General features: G+C 43.3%; 1 protein-coding gene across 1 annotated transcript in view; it reads right to left on the bottom strand.

The window, feature by feature from the left end:
* Positions 1-13,451, bottom strand: part of lrrc40 (leucine rich repeat containing 40) — a 78,605-nt gene that overhangs the window by 43,680 nt on the left and 21,474 nt on the right. The gene's annotated exons all lie outside the window — the stretch shown is intronic.

The raw sequence follows: 13,451 nt of genomic DNA, 5'->3' as shown, positions 1-13,451 counted from the left end.
GTTAGAGACTCCTTGCATCCCAGACCATATCTGCAGCATCCCCTCTCCCTTTCTGGCCAATACATAAAAAATATAGAGAACTCTGACTTATGATGCAGAGAAAGAAAATAGGAACTTCAAATTCAAAGCAATGACAAATAATTGCAAAAATTATTCATATCTATTTAAAGCTACAAATAATATTGCTTCTTTATTTAATTACAGTAAGAACAATTTTCATCAACAACATTAGAGCATACATTAGCAGTCCTACTATTCACTACTTCATGGCTTTTTCATCTTTCACTAAGATGGATGGGCTTGGTGCAGTGATAATCTACTTCTGAACGTCAGGCCAAATGTCACTCAGGAGGGGTCTCAGATCCCTACGTTCAGTAATTTGCAGTCTGTTTCGTTGCTTTGAATGAATTCTCTGTTACGCTAATCCCAGTATACAGACCGCTCGTAAGGCGCTCCAGACCAGTTCAGGAGCAGGTGAAAACCTGGCCAGCAGGAGCCATCTCTGCTCTTCAAGACTGCTTTGAGCACACTGACTGGCACATGTTCAGGGAGGTTGCAACCGATGGCGACTCTACCAACTTAGAGGAGTACACAGCATCAGTGACCAGCTACATCAGCAAGCGCATTGATGACATCACTGTGTCCAATACCATCACTACACGCGCTAAATAGAAGCCATGGATGACTGTGGAGGTGCGTGCGCTGCTGAGGACCCATCACTCCACCTTCAGAGCAGGCAACAAGGCAGCCCTAACAACAGCAAGGGCCAAACTGTCCCAGGCCATCAGAGGGGCAAAGTGCGCACACGCCCAGCGAATCCACAGCCACTTCCAGGACAACGGTGACACGCGGCGCATGTGGAAGGACATCCAGGACATCATCAATTACAGGACAACATCACCTGACTGTGCGGGTGATACCTCCCTCCCAGATGCGCTGAACAACTTCTACACTCGATTTGAGGCAGAAAATGACATGGCGGCGAGGAAATCCACCCCTTCTCCAAATGATCAGGTGGTGTGTCTCACCGTGGCCAATTTGAGAAGAACCCTGTGCAGGGTCAACCCACGGAAGGCTGCTGGACCAGACAACATCCTGGTAGCGTGCTCAGAGGATGTGCAGACCAGCTAGCAGATGTTCTCACTGACATCTTCAACATCTCCCTGAGCAGCGCCATCGTTCAAACATGCTTCAAGGCCGCCACCATCGTCCCCGTGCTAAAGAAGTCTTCAGTGTCCTGCCTAAATGACTACCGTCCCGTTGTACTCACATCCATCATCATGAAGTGTTTCGAGAGGCTCATCATGAGGCACATCAAGACCCTGCTGCCCCCCCCCTCACTGGACCCCCTGCAGTTTGTGTACCGTCCCAACCGTTCAACAGCCGACACCATTGCCATCACCCTCCACCTGGCCCTAACCCACCTGGACAAAAAAGACACTTATATTTGAATGCTGTTAATAGACTTCAGTTCAGCATTCAACACAATCATCCCTCAGAAACTAATTGGAAAGCTAAGCCTATTGGGCCTGAACACCTCCCTCTGCAACTGGATCCTAGACTTACTGACTGGGAGACCTCAGTCAGTCCGGATCGGGAGCAGCATCTCCCAACACCATCACACTGAGCATGGGGGCTCCCCAGGGCTGCGTGCTCAGTCCACTGCTGTTCACTCTGCTGACCCACGACTGTGCTGCAACACACAACTCGAACCACATCATAAAGTTTGCCAATGACACGATTGTGGTGGCTCTCGTCAGCAAGAACAACGAGTCAGCTTACAGAGAGGAGGTGCAGCGGCTAACAGACTGGTGCAGAGCCAAAAACCTGTCTCTGAATGTGAACAAAATGAAAGAGATGGTTGTTGACTTCAGGAGGGCACAGAGCGACCACTCCCCGCTGAACATCGACTGCTCCTCGGTAGAGATCGTTAAGAGCACCAAATTTCTTGGTGTTCACCTGGTGGAGAATCTCACCTGGTCCCTCAACACCAGTTCCATAGCAAAGAAAGCCCAGCAGCATCTCTACTTCCTGCGAAAGCTGAGGAAAGTCTATCTCCCAACCCCCCCCCCCCCCCCATCCTCATCACATTCTACAGGGGTTGTATTGAGAACATCCTGAGCAGCTACATCACTGCCTGGTTTGGAAATTGCACCATCTCAGATCGCAGGACCCTGCAGCAGACAGTGAGGTCAGCTGAGAAGATCATTGGGGTCGCTCTTTCCGCCATTACAGACATTTACATCACACGCTGCATCCGCAAAGCAAACAGCATTATGAAGGACCCCACACACCCCTCATACAAACTCTTCTCCCTCCTACCATTTGGGAAAAGGCACCGAAGCATTTGGGCTCTCACGACCAGACTATGTAACAGTTTCTTCTCCCAAGTTATCAGACTCCTCAATATCCAGTACCTGGACTGACACCAACTTACAGCCTTCTACTCTGCCTATTGTCTTGTTTATTATTTATTTTAATGCCTGCACTGTTTTGTGCACTTTATGCAGTCCTGGGTAGGTCTGTAGTCTAGTGTAGTTTTTTTTCTGTGTTGTTTTTACATAGGTCAGCATAGTCTTACTGTTTCATGTAGCACCATGGTCCTGAAAAATGTTGTCTGGTTTTTACTCTGTACTATACCAGCAGTTATGGTCGAAATGACAATAAAAAGTGACTTGACTTGAAGTTGGAGGACTGCACTGAAACCATGCTCCACTAAATATGAATAAAGAACATCTTTACCATTTTCCACATTGCAGGATAGCATTCAGATATGTCTTTCTGCAAACAAGCCTTGATCTGAGTTTTTGAACCTTGGCTTCAGCTCTAAGTTTTTTAGTAGCAAGATCAGTTCTTTCTCCATCCTTCTTATTAATTCCTCATTTTAAAAATGTTCAGGAATGGATCTATTACCCATTTTGGAACTTGGATTGAGAGAAGAACCCGAACTCTCTGACATGTCTTTCTGCAGCTCAGCCAGGTGGTCACAGTAGACTTGAAGATCGTCATTTGGTATTCTTTCTCTCACAAATCAGAAAGGCTCCTGTTTTGGAGAAGATCGCTACGGCCAATGTTGCACAATTAACGTGGAAAGAAATGTGGAGATGATTGATTTAACTTTGACAAGATTCAGGCTACATCCACACTAGACCGGATAATTTTGAAAATGCCGGTTTCACGTAAAAACGATAGGCGTCCACACTATGCGTTTTTAAAAATAACTCTGTCCACATTAAAACGGAGATTTCGGTGAATCTCCTATTGTGCTTGCACAGAACACATCTACAGAAAACAAGCGACATGTCTGGTGTTGAATCTCACCGTGAAAGTGCGCGTTTGTGCAGTTACAGACTTGAAAAACTTAAACGACGGACAGCAGTAGGTACTCGCGCAGGAGGACTTAAAAGTAAAAAAAAATACTGGAGCGTATGGTGGCAACCGACAGGGAGTTCACGGACAGTATGACCCAGATGACAACGAACATTGAAAAACTGACAAACTCTGTTCCATTAATAAAGCCCCTTGTTAAATGTATAAAACATGTATGCATCAGTATTATCTTGTATTTCCATACAATGTTACATTAGGCTGTTACACATCTATTGTTAGAGAAGTACTTGCATAAATAGGTAAACCACCTTCATACAAGCAAGGACAGAAAACAGGGCAAAGTAAGTATACTTATTTATCCAGTAAGTTATGGGTCAAAGTATTTGGTGAGTACATTTCTAACTCTTCTGGCTTCAGTCTCGTTGCTGTCTGTTCTGAAATTGTTAGGTTGCGTTCAAGAAAACAATGAAATGGCGCAATGCCGTCACCATCTGTTCCACACGTCATGAGTGTTTTTAGATTTTTCTAGTTACACTGTCCACACTGCTCCGGCCAAGCAGCATTTTCAAAATTACACACTCTGGAGAACGTTTCTGAAAACCTCAGGTTTCGGGAGACAAAAACGCTGTTTTAGTGTGGACAAAGGGTAAAAACGAAGAGAAAAAGTTTTGGTTACGGATTTATCCGGTGTAGTGTGGTCGTAGCCTCAGATCATTTCCTTGCAATTGAAGACTGATTTCATTAAACATAGCTTATTTTTCAGAATTATTCACAATGTCATGCCCAATATTCCTGGGTTCATTACTGAATGAGACATTCTAATTTTCAGAGAATTTTATCACAGTTTCAAAAACACATAAAAGTGGCTCAGGTAGTTTCCTTTTGAGAGCCATCTGATTTCTGTGTACAACAGCAAGCTTTCAAACTATTCACCATTCCCAACACAAAGCTCTCAAAATAGATGAGAATTAAGAGCGTGGAATTTGATTTTATTTATCGCTGGGATAATAGTATCTGTTAACTTATGCAAAACCGTACTCAGAACCTCCCCTACTGCTTGAATCAGTTCTCCAATTCAATGAAGCTTTCCAGATTTAGCAATGAACAATAATAATGTTGTCTGAAGCATGCAAACTAACACTGTTTTGTTGTGAAGTGCTAACAAACATGAAGCAATATAATACCCGGGCTCCTTGAACATTTGAAGAGAATACACTCTGATACAGCAAACAATAACTTGGCTTATTTTAAGTTATTTCATGAAAATTTTCAGAAATGGAAAACACTTCAAAACATGTTTGTTAGCATGAGCAATAGGCATATTGGTTGTGGTTGATTGCTTGGTGTTGGTATAAATCCATATTTCCAAAACTCTACACTATACTGTCTAAACTTATTTTTCATTGGTCTGCTTCTGACACTTTTGTTATGGACTAATGACTATGGTCAATTGTCTTTAGTTTAAGTCCAACCTCAAGTCCTGAGAATAATAAAAGGGGAAAGTTATGACATCATCATAGCTCAGACGAAGCCTGGCTCTCTGCCTGAAGGTACATAAAGTGGGGCAGCAGTATTTCAGTTGGGCTGTGGCTACTAGAGAAATCTGATCAAGTCCATTTGAAAGGACAGATTCTGAACTTCACACATTGAACACCATACCCTAATTCACAGAAATTGCGTCAATGCGTGATTAGAGTATGGGAATCATACAATCACTGCACTATGGTAGTGAAGGGCAATAGTGCACATTCGGGCCCAGAAATAAAATTTCTTCAGTCCAGATTTCTCATGATGTGCCAAATACAGAAGTGTCACTTTGCTTTGCAACAATTACAATGCTGTAGAAGCACATTCTAAGAGAATGGTGGGTTAGCTAGAGATGAGGTGATTACCTGATTAACGTAATTGATTATGAGCCACAGAGAATCAAATGCTCATTTCGTAAATTAAGCCTGTAATTCCTCTGCTGCTCCTTTTGCTACTAAGTGCCCCCGTCATCCCTTTTATCATTATTGTTCTCCCCCCCCTCAGAAACTGCCACTACCCCAACTACCCCACTTTCAGAATCACTGATTATAGACAGACAGAAAGGCAGGCATGGATAGATAGATATAGAGATAGCCCAAACAGGTTTGAAAACACTTGGGAAATACTCTTGGGAAACAAGTGACTGAGAAGCCACTGGGGGGAGGGAGCATTTTGGGACCAGTGTTTGTGACCAGGACCAGTTAGTTCAAAATGAGTTACAGAAAGTGACACATCACAAGCTAAAGTTTTGAACTGGGGCATGGCAAATTTTGTCGATAATAGACAGGAACTTGAAAAAGTTGATTAGAGTAGGTTGCTTATAGGCAAAGAAATATCCAGCAAATGGAAGGCTTTTAAAAGTGAGGCAGCTTGAGCTCAAATTCTATATGTACCAGTTCAAGTGAAGTGCAATGCTGACAGGAGTAGGTAACCCCAAATGATGAGGGATCATGAGGCTCTGGTCAAGAAAAAAGGAGTGAGTCAGGTACAGGCAGCTGGAATCAAGTGAATCCCAGGAGGATTTTAAGAAAATAATCATAAGGGAAAAAAGAGAGTAACTTGGGAAAGAACAGGGCTTCTTGAATCAAAATGAACATCTACAGTATGCTAGAAAGTTTGTGGAAACTGTAGAATTTTCTCTATTTCTGCATAAATATGGCCTAAAATATGATCAGATCTTTACGCAAGTTCTAAAACTAGATAAAGATCCAATTAAATAAATAACACAAAATGCATTATACTTGTTCATTTATTTCTTGAAAAAAAATCTAATATTATGTTTTATTGGAAAACGTATGTAAACCGCTGTCATAATGCCTTCTAGAAAAGCTATTTGGAGTCAGGTGTTCCAATCACTGAGATGAGATTGGAGATGTGGGTTGTACAGGTGCCCTGTTCTATTAAAAAAAAACACAAGGTCAGGTTACCGACAGAGCCTGCTCTTCACAAGAAATATCTGTTTATGTGCACTTTGCCAGGATCAAAACAACTTTCAGAGGAACACACACAAAATGCTGGTGGAACGCAGCAGGCCAGGCAGCATCTATTGGAAGAAGCACAGTCGACATTTCCAGCCTAGACCCTTCGTAAGGAAGCGCTCTGTGAACTGTACGGGGCTATTAGTGAACTGCAGAACGCACACCCTGATGGTCTGTTTATTGTCGCCGGCGGTTTTAACCATGCGAACCTTAAGTCAGTGCTCCCAAAATTCCATCAGTATGTGGACTTTGCAACGAGGGAGGAGGTTTTACACAAACATCCCCAACGCGTACCGGGCAGAGCCCCGCCCCCACCTCGGATACTCAGACCATATCTCTGTTATGCTAATCCCAGCATACAGACCGCTCATCAGGCGCTCCAGACTAGTTCAGAAGCAGGTGAAAACCTGGCCAGCAGGAGCCATCTCTGCTCTTCAAGACTGCTTTGAGCACACTGACTGGCACATGTTCAGGGAGGCTGCAACCAATGGCAACTCTACCAACTTAGAGTACACAGCATCAGTGACCAGCTACATCAGCAAGTGCATTGATGATGTTACTCTGTCCAAGACCATCACTATAGGCGCTAACCAGAAGCCATGGATGACTGCAGAGGTGCGTGCGCTGCTGAGGTCCCGTGACTCTGCCTTTAGAGCAGGCAACAAGGCAGCTCTAACAACAGCAAGGGCCAAACTGTCCCCAGCCATCAGAGGGGGCAAAGCGTGCACATGCCCAGCTAATCCATAGCCACTTCCAGGACAGCGGCGACACGAGGCGCAGTGGAAGGGCATCCAGGACATCACCAATTACAGGATAACATCACCTGACTGTGCGGGTGATACCTCCCTCCCAGATGCACTGAATAACTTCTATGCCCAGTTTGAGGCAGAAAATAACATGGCAGCAAGGAAGTCCACCCCTCCTACAAATGACCAGGTGCTGTGTCTCACCGTGGCTGACGTGAGAAGAATCCTGTGCAGGGTCAACTCACGGAAGGCTGCTGGACCAGACAACATCCCTGATAGAGTGCTCAGAGAATGTGCAGACCAGCTAGCAGATGTTCTCACTGACATCTTCAACATCTCCCTGAGCAGCGCCACCGTTCCAACGTGCTTCAAGGCCGCCACCATCGTCCCCGTGCCGAAGAAGTTTCAGTGTCCTGCCTAAATGACTATCGTCCCATTGCACTCACATCCATCATCATGAAGTGTTTCGAGAGGCTCGTCATGAGACATATCAAGACCCTGCTGCTCCCCTCACTGGACCCCCAACCGCTCAACAGATGACACCATTGCCACCACCCTCCATCTGGCCCTAACCCACCTGGACATAAAAAACACATACATTCGGATGTTGTTCATAGACTTCAGTTCAGCATTCAACACAATCATCCCTCAGAAACTGATTGGAAAGCTGAGCCTACTGGGCCTGAACACCTCCCTCTGCAACTGGATCCTAGACTTCCTGACTGGGAGACCTCAGTCAGTCCGGATCGGGAGCAGCATCTCCAACACCATCACACTGAGCACGGGGGCTCCCCAGGGCTGTGTGCTCAGTCCACTGCTGTTCACTCTGCTGACCCACGACTGTGCTGCAACACACAGCTTGAACCATATCATCAAGTTCACCGATGACACGACCGTGGTGGGTCTCATCAGCAAGAACGATGAGTCAGCTTACAGAGAGGAGATGCAGCGGCTAACAGACTGGTGCAGAGCCAACAACCTGTCTCTGAATGTGAACAAAACGAAAGAGATGGTTGTTGACTTCAGGAGGGCACAGAGCGACCACTCCTCGCTGAGCATTGATGGCTCCTCGGTAGAGATCGTGAAGAGCACCAAATTTCTTGGTGTTCACCTGACGGAGAATCTCACCTGGTCCCTCAACACCAGCTCCATAGCGAAGAAAGCCCAGCAGCGTCTCTACTTTTTGCGAAGGCTGAGGGAAGTCCATCTCCTACCCACCATCCTCATCACATTCTACAGGGGTTGCATTGAGAGCATCCTGAGCAGCTGCATCACTGCCTGGTTCTGAAATTGCACCATCTCCGATCGCAAGACCCTGCAGCGGATAATGAGGTCAGCTGAGAAGATCATCGGGGTCTCTCTTCCCGCCATCACGGACATTTACACTACACGCTGCATCCGCAAAGGAAACAGCATTATGAAGAACCCCCATGCACCCCTCATACAATCTCTTCTTCCTCCTGCCATCTGGGAAAAGGCTCTGAAGCATTCGGGCTCTCACAACCAGACTATATATCAGTTTCTTCCCCCAAGCTATCAGACCCCTCAATACCCGAAGCCTGGACTGACACCTTGCCCTATTGCATTGTTTATTATTTATTGTAATGCCTGCACTGTTTTTGTGCACTTTATGTAGTCCTGTGTAGGTCTGTAGTCTAGTGTAGCTTTCTCTGTGTTGTTATTTCTTTTTACGTAGTTCAATCTAGTTTTTTGTACTGTGTCATGTAACACCATGGTCCTGAAAAACATGGTCTCATTTTTACTATGTACTGTACCAGCAGTTATGGTCGAAATGACAATAAAAGTGACTTGATTTTAACTTTTCGTTCAGAGGTAGGTTTGTAGATGGAATGAGCTGCCAGAGAAAGTGGTTGAGGCAGGAAGGACAATTGGACAGGTAGATAGAAAAGTTTTATAGGTATATGGGCCAAAACTAGGCAAATGGGTCTAGCTCAGATGGCATTTTTGGTTGGCATGCACCAGATGGGTTCAAGAGCCTGATTCCATGCTAAATGACTCTATGATTCTTCAACACCTTTCAGAGAACCCAAGGTCCCTCTGTTCAATGTTCCTTAGTGTCCCATTTGCTGTATATACTCTATCCCTATTTGACTTCCAAATATGAATAACCGCATATGTTTGAATTCAATTGCATCTGCTAACTATCCACCTGTCAACATCTTGCCGTGCTCTTAGACAATCTTCCTTGCCACCCACAGCAGCCACAAGTGTATTAATCATTCTTCCTACATTCACATCTAAGTCATTAATATACAAGTCCTTGCACTGATCACTAGAATACACCACTGGACATGGACTTCTAATCAGAGAGCTATTCTTCCGCCACTACCCCCTGCCTTCCTGTTGAAATTCCTCAGATGCCCCAGTTTCCTGCTCCATCCCATTGGTTCATTAGCTCCTGGAAATTACTCCTAGTATCAATGGACGGTAGAAGAATCTGGGTGGAGTTGATGAGCATTAGAGAGGAAATAGGATGCAAGGAAGTAAGAAGAGTGTGATTGATGAGATCACACTGAAAGCTGGCATAAATTCAATGGGCTGAATAGACTGTTACAGGAACACGAGAAAATATGTGGAAATGTGAAAATAAGGTGAAGCTCTAAAGGACTATAGCATGTACCTATGAAAAAGCAGAAAGAATATTTCCTTCTTTCTTTAGTGTGGAACCCATCTCAGAAATAGTCACTAAAATTTAGCAAGGGAGAAATGTATTTATTTTAATTCCCTTTGAAAATCATTTAAGAATTACTGGTGTTCCACACAATTATTTATGTATTCTGCAGGCCTTCATGAAGTTGGATACTTAATTTGCTGCCCCATTTCTCAACCACTAAACTCTGCTTCCATATCACCATAGCCACTTGCACCCACCACTCTCTGATTCGTAGGCTGAGCATGAATGGATGGACTACTCCAGAATTACTACCATTCATGGGGTGATAATAGAGCATGCTAGCAGTGATCAGAGGGGACTGAACAGAAAATTACATTCATTAGCAAGTTTGGAAAGCAAGCAGTCTGATAAGTCTGTGAAAGGGAATCTAGCATTACTTTGCTCTGTTAAAAGATAAAGAGGTAGAGATATGGAGGGATTAAAAAAGGAAACAGAAAATGAGAGTGAGGGAGGGACAAAATAGGGAATGACCAAGCTCTACAGACAAGGAGTTGATTCATTGATATAAAGTGGCCTCAGTTTGATTCATCACCCACTTATGGTCACAAGCATTTTTACCTCTACTTTTAGAATGAGAATCAGGTTTAGTATCACCGGCATAGGTCATGAAATTTGTTGTTATGTGACAGCAGTACATTGCGATACACAGTAATAAAAACAAAATTACAGGAAGTATACACTTGTTTAAAAAGTTAAATAAGTAGTGCAAAAAGTAAGGAGATAGCAGATATTTGTAGTAAGCACAAGGTTGTGATTGTGGGAGATTTTAATTTTCCACACATAGACAGGGAAGGCCAGTCTGTAAAAGGGCTAGATGGTTTGGAGTTTGTAAAATGTGTGTAGGATAGTTTTTTGCAGCAATACATAGAGGTACCGACTAGAGAAGGGGCAGTGTTGGATCTCCTGTTAGGGAATGAAATAGGTCAGGTGAGCACTTCGGGTCCAGTGATCACAATACCATTAGTTTCTATATAATTATGGAGAAGGATAGGCCTGGACCCAGGGTTGAGATTTTTGATTGGAGAAAGGCTAACTTTGAGGAAATGCGAAAGGACTTAGAAGGAGTGGATTGGGACAATTTGTTTTATGGGAAGGATGTAATAGAGAAATGGAGGTCATTTAAAGGTGAAATTTTGAGGGTACAGAATCTTTATGTTCCTGTTAGGTTGAAAGGAAAGGTTAAAAGTTTTAGAGCACCATGGTTTTCAAAGGATATTGGAAACTTGGTTCAGAAAAAGAGGGAGATCTATAATAAATATAAGCAGCATGGAGTAAATGAGGTGCTCGAGGAATATAAAAAATGTAAAAAGAACCTTAAGAAAGAAATTAGAAAAGCTAAAAGATACGAGGTTGCTTTGGCAAGTAAGGTGAAAATAAATCCGAAAGGTTTCTACAGTTATATTAATAGCAAAAGGATAGTGAGGGATAAAATTAGTCCCTTAGAGAATCAGAGTGGACAGCTATGTGTGGAGCCGAAAGAGATGGGGGAGATTTTGAACAAGTTCTTTTCTTCGGTATTCACTAAGGAGAAGGATATTGAATTGTGTAAGGTAAGGGAAACAAGAAGGGTAGTTATGGAAACTATGCCAATTAAAGAGGAGGAAGTACTGGCACTTTTAAGGAATATAAAAGTGGATAAATCTCCGGGTCCTGACATGATATTCCCTAGGACCTTGAGGGAAGTTGGTGTAGAAATAGCAGGGACTCTGACAGAAATATTTCAAATGTCATTAGAAATGGGGATGGTGCCGGAGGATTGGCGTATTGCTCATGTGGTTCCATTGTTTAAAAAGGGTCTTAAGAGTAAACCTAGCAATTATAGGCCTGTAAGTTTGACGTCAGTGGTGGGTAAATTAATGGGAAGTATTCTTAGAGATGGTATATATAATTATCTGGATAGACAGGGTCTGATTAGGAACAGTCAGCATGGATTTGTGCATGGAAGGTCATGTTTGACAAAACTTATTAAATTTTTTGAAGCGGTTATGAGGAAAGTTGACGAGGGTAAAGCAGTGGATGTTGTCTATATGGACTTCAGTAAGGCCTTTGACAAGGTTCTGCACGGAAGGTTAGTTAGGAAGGTTCAATCGTTAGGTATTAATACTGAAGTAGTAAAATGGATTCAACAGTGGCTATTGGGAGATGCCAGAGAGTAGTGGTGGATAACTGTTTGTCAGGTTAGAGGCCGGTGACTAGTGGTGTGCCTCAGGGATCTGTATTGTGTCCAATGTTGTTTGTCATATACATTAATGAACTGGATGATGGGGTGGTAAATTTGGATTAGTAAGCATGTAGATGATACTAAGGTAGGTGGCGTTGTGGATAATGAAGTAGGTTTTCAAAGCTTGCAGAGAGATTTAGGCCAATTAGAAGAGTGGGCTGAACGATGGCAGATGGAGTTTAATGCTGATAAGTGTGAGGTGCTACATTTTGGTAGAAATAATCCAAATAGGACATACATCGTAAATGGTAGGGCATTGAAGAATGCAGTAAAACAGAGTGATCTAGGAATAATGGTGCATAGTTCCCTGAAGGTGGAATCTCTGTGGATTGGGTGGTGAAGAAAGCTTTTGGTATGCTGGCCTTTATAAATCTGAGCATTGTGTATAGGAGTTGGGATATAATGTTAAAATTGTACAAGGCACTGGTAAGGCTGAATTTGGAGTATTGTGTACAGTTCTGGTCACCGAATTATAGGAAAGATATCAACAAAATAGAGAGAGTACAGAGAAGATTTACTAGAATGTTACCTGGGTTTCAGCACCTAAGTTACAGGGAAAGGCTGAACAAGTTAGGTCTTTATTCTTTGGAGCGTAGAAGGTTGAGGGGGGACTTGATAGAGGTATTTAAAATGATGAGGGGGATAGATCGAGTTGACGTGGATAGGCTTTTTCTATTGAGAGTAGAGGAGATTCAAACAAGAGGACATGATTTGAGAGTTAGAGGGCAAAAGTTTAAGGGTAACACGAGGGGGAATTTCTTTACTCAGAGAGTGATAGCTGTGTGGAACGGGCTTCCAGGAGAAGTGGTAGAGGTAGGTTTGGTATTGTCATTTAAAGTAAATTGGACAGGTATATGGACAGGAAAGGAATGGAGGGTTATGGGCTGAGTGTGGGCCAGTGGGACTAGGTGAGTGTAAGCGTCGGCACGGACTAGAAGAGCTGAGATGGCCTGTTTCCGTGCTGTAATTGTTATATGGTTATAAAAAGAGAAAAAAATAGTAAGATAGTGTTCATGGGTTCCATGACTTATCAGAAATCTAATGACAGAGGGGAAGAAGCAGTTCCTGAATCATTGAGCGCGTGCCTTCAGACTCCTGTACCTCCTCCCTGAGAAGAGGGAATATTCAGGGTCTTTCTACAGCTTATTTTGATCCTGAGCATTGCCCCACCCCCAGACCAGACAGGAATGCAGCAGTTAGAATGCTCTCCATGGTACATCTATAGAAATTCACTCTCTTTCAAGGTAATGTGTTTGCACAGTTCACTGCAAGAGGTATACCATTACTGGTGACAACTGCATGTAAAGCCACAATTACAACAGAATTATTTTGGAATTAATACTGAAAATTTTAAGATATTCTGTTGTAAGAATTTAAGAAAATTGTCACAGAATTTGCGATGTTAATGTGCTATTAATATTACTATTATGTATATTTATGTTTGCTAGCACATA

Source organism: Hemitrygon akajei, chromosome 12 (genome assembly GCF_048418815.1).
Source record: "Hemitrygon akajei chromosome 12, sHemAka1.3, whole genome shotgun sequence".
Taxonomy (NCBI): Eukaryota; Metazoa; Chordata; class Chondrichthyes; order Myliobatiformes; family Dasyatidae; genus Hemitrygon; species Hemitrygon akajei.
The sequence above is the reverse complement of the archived record's forward strand: the minus strand, read 5'-3'. Positions and strand labels throughout refer to the sequence as shown.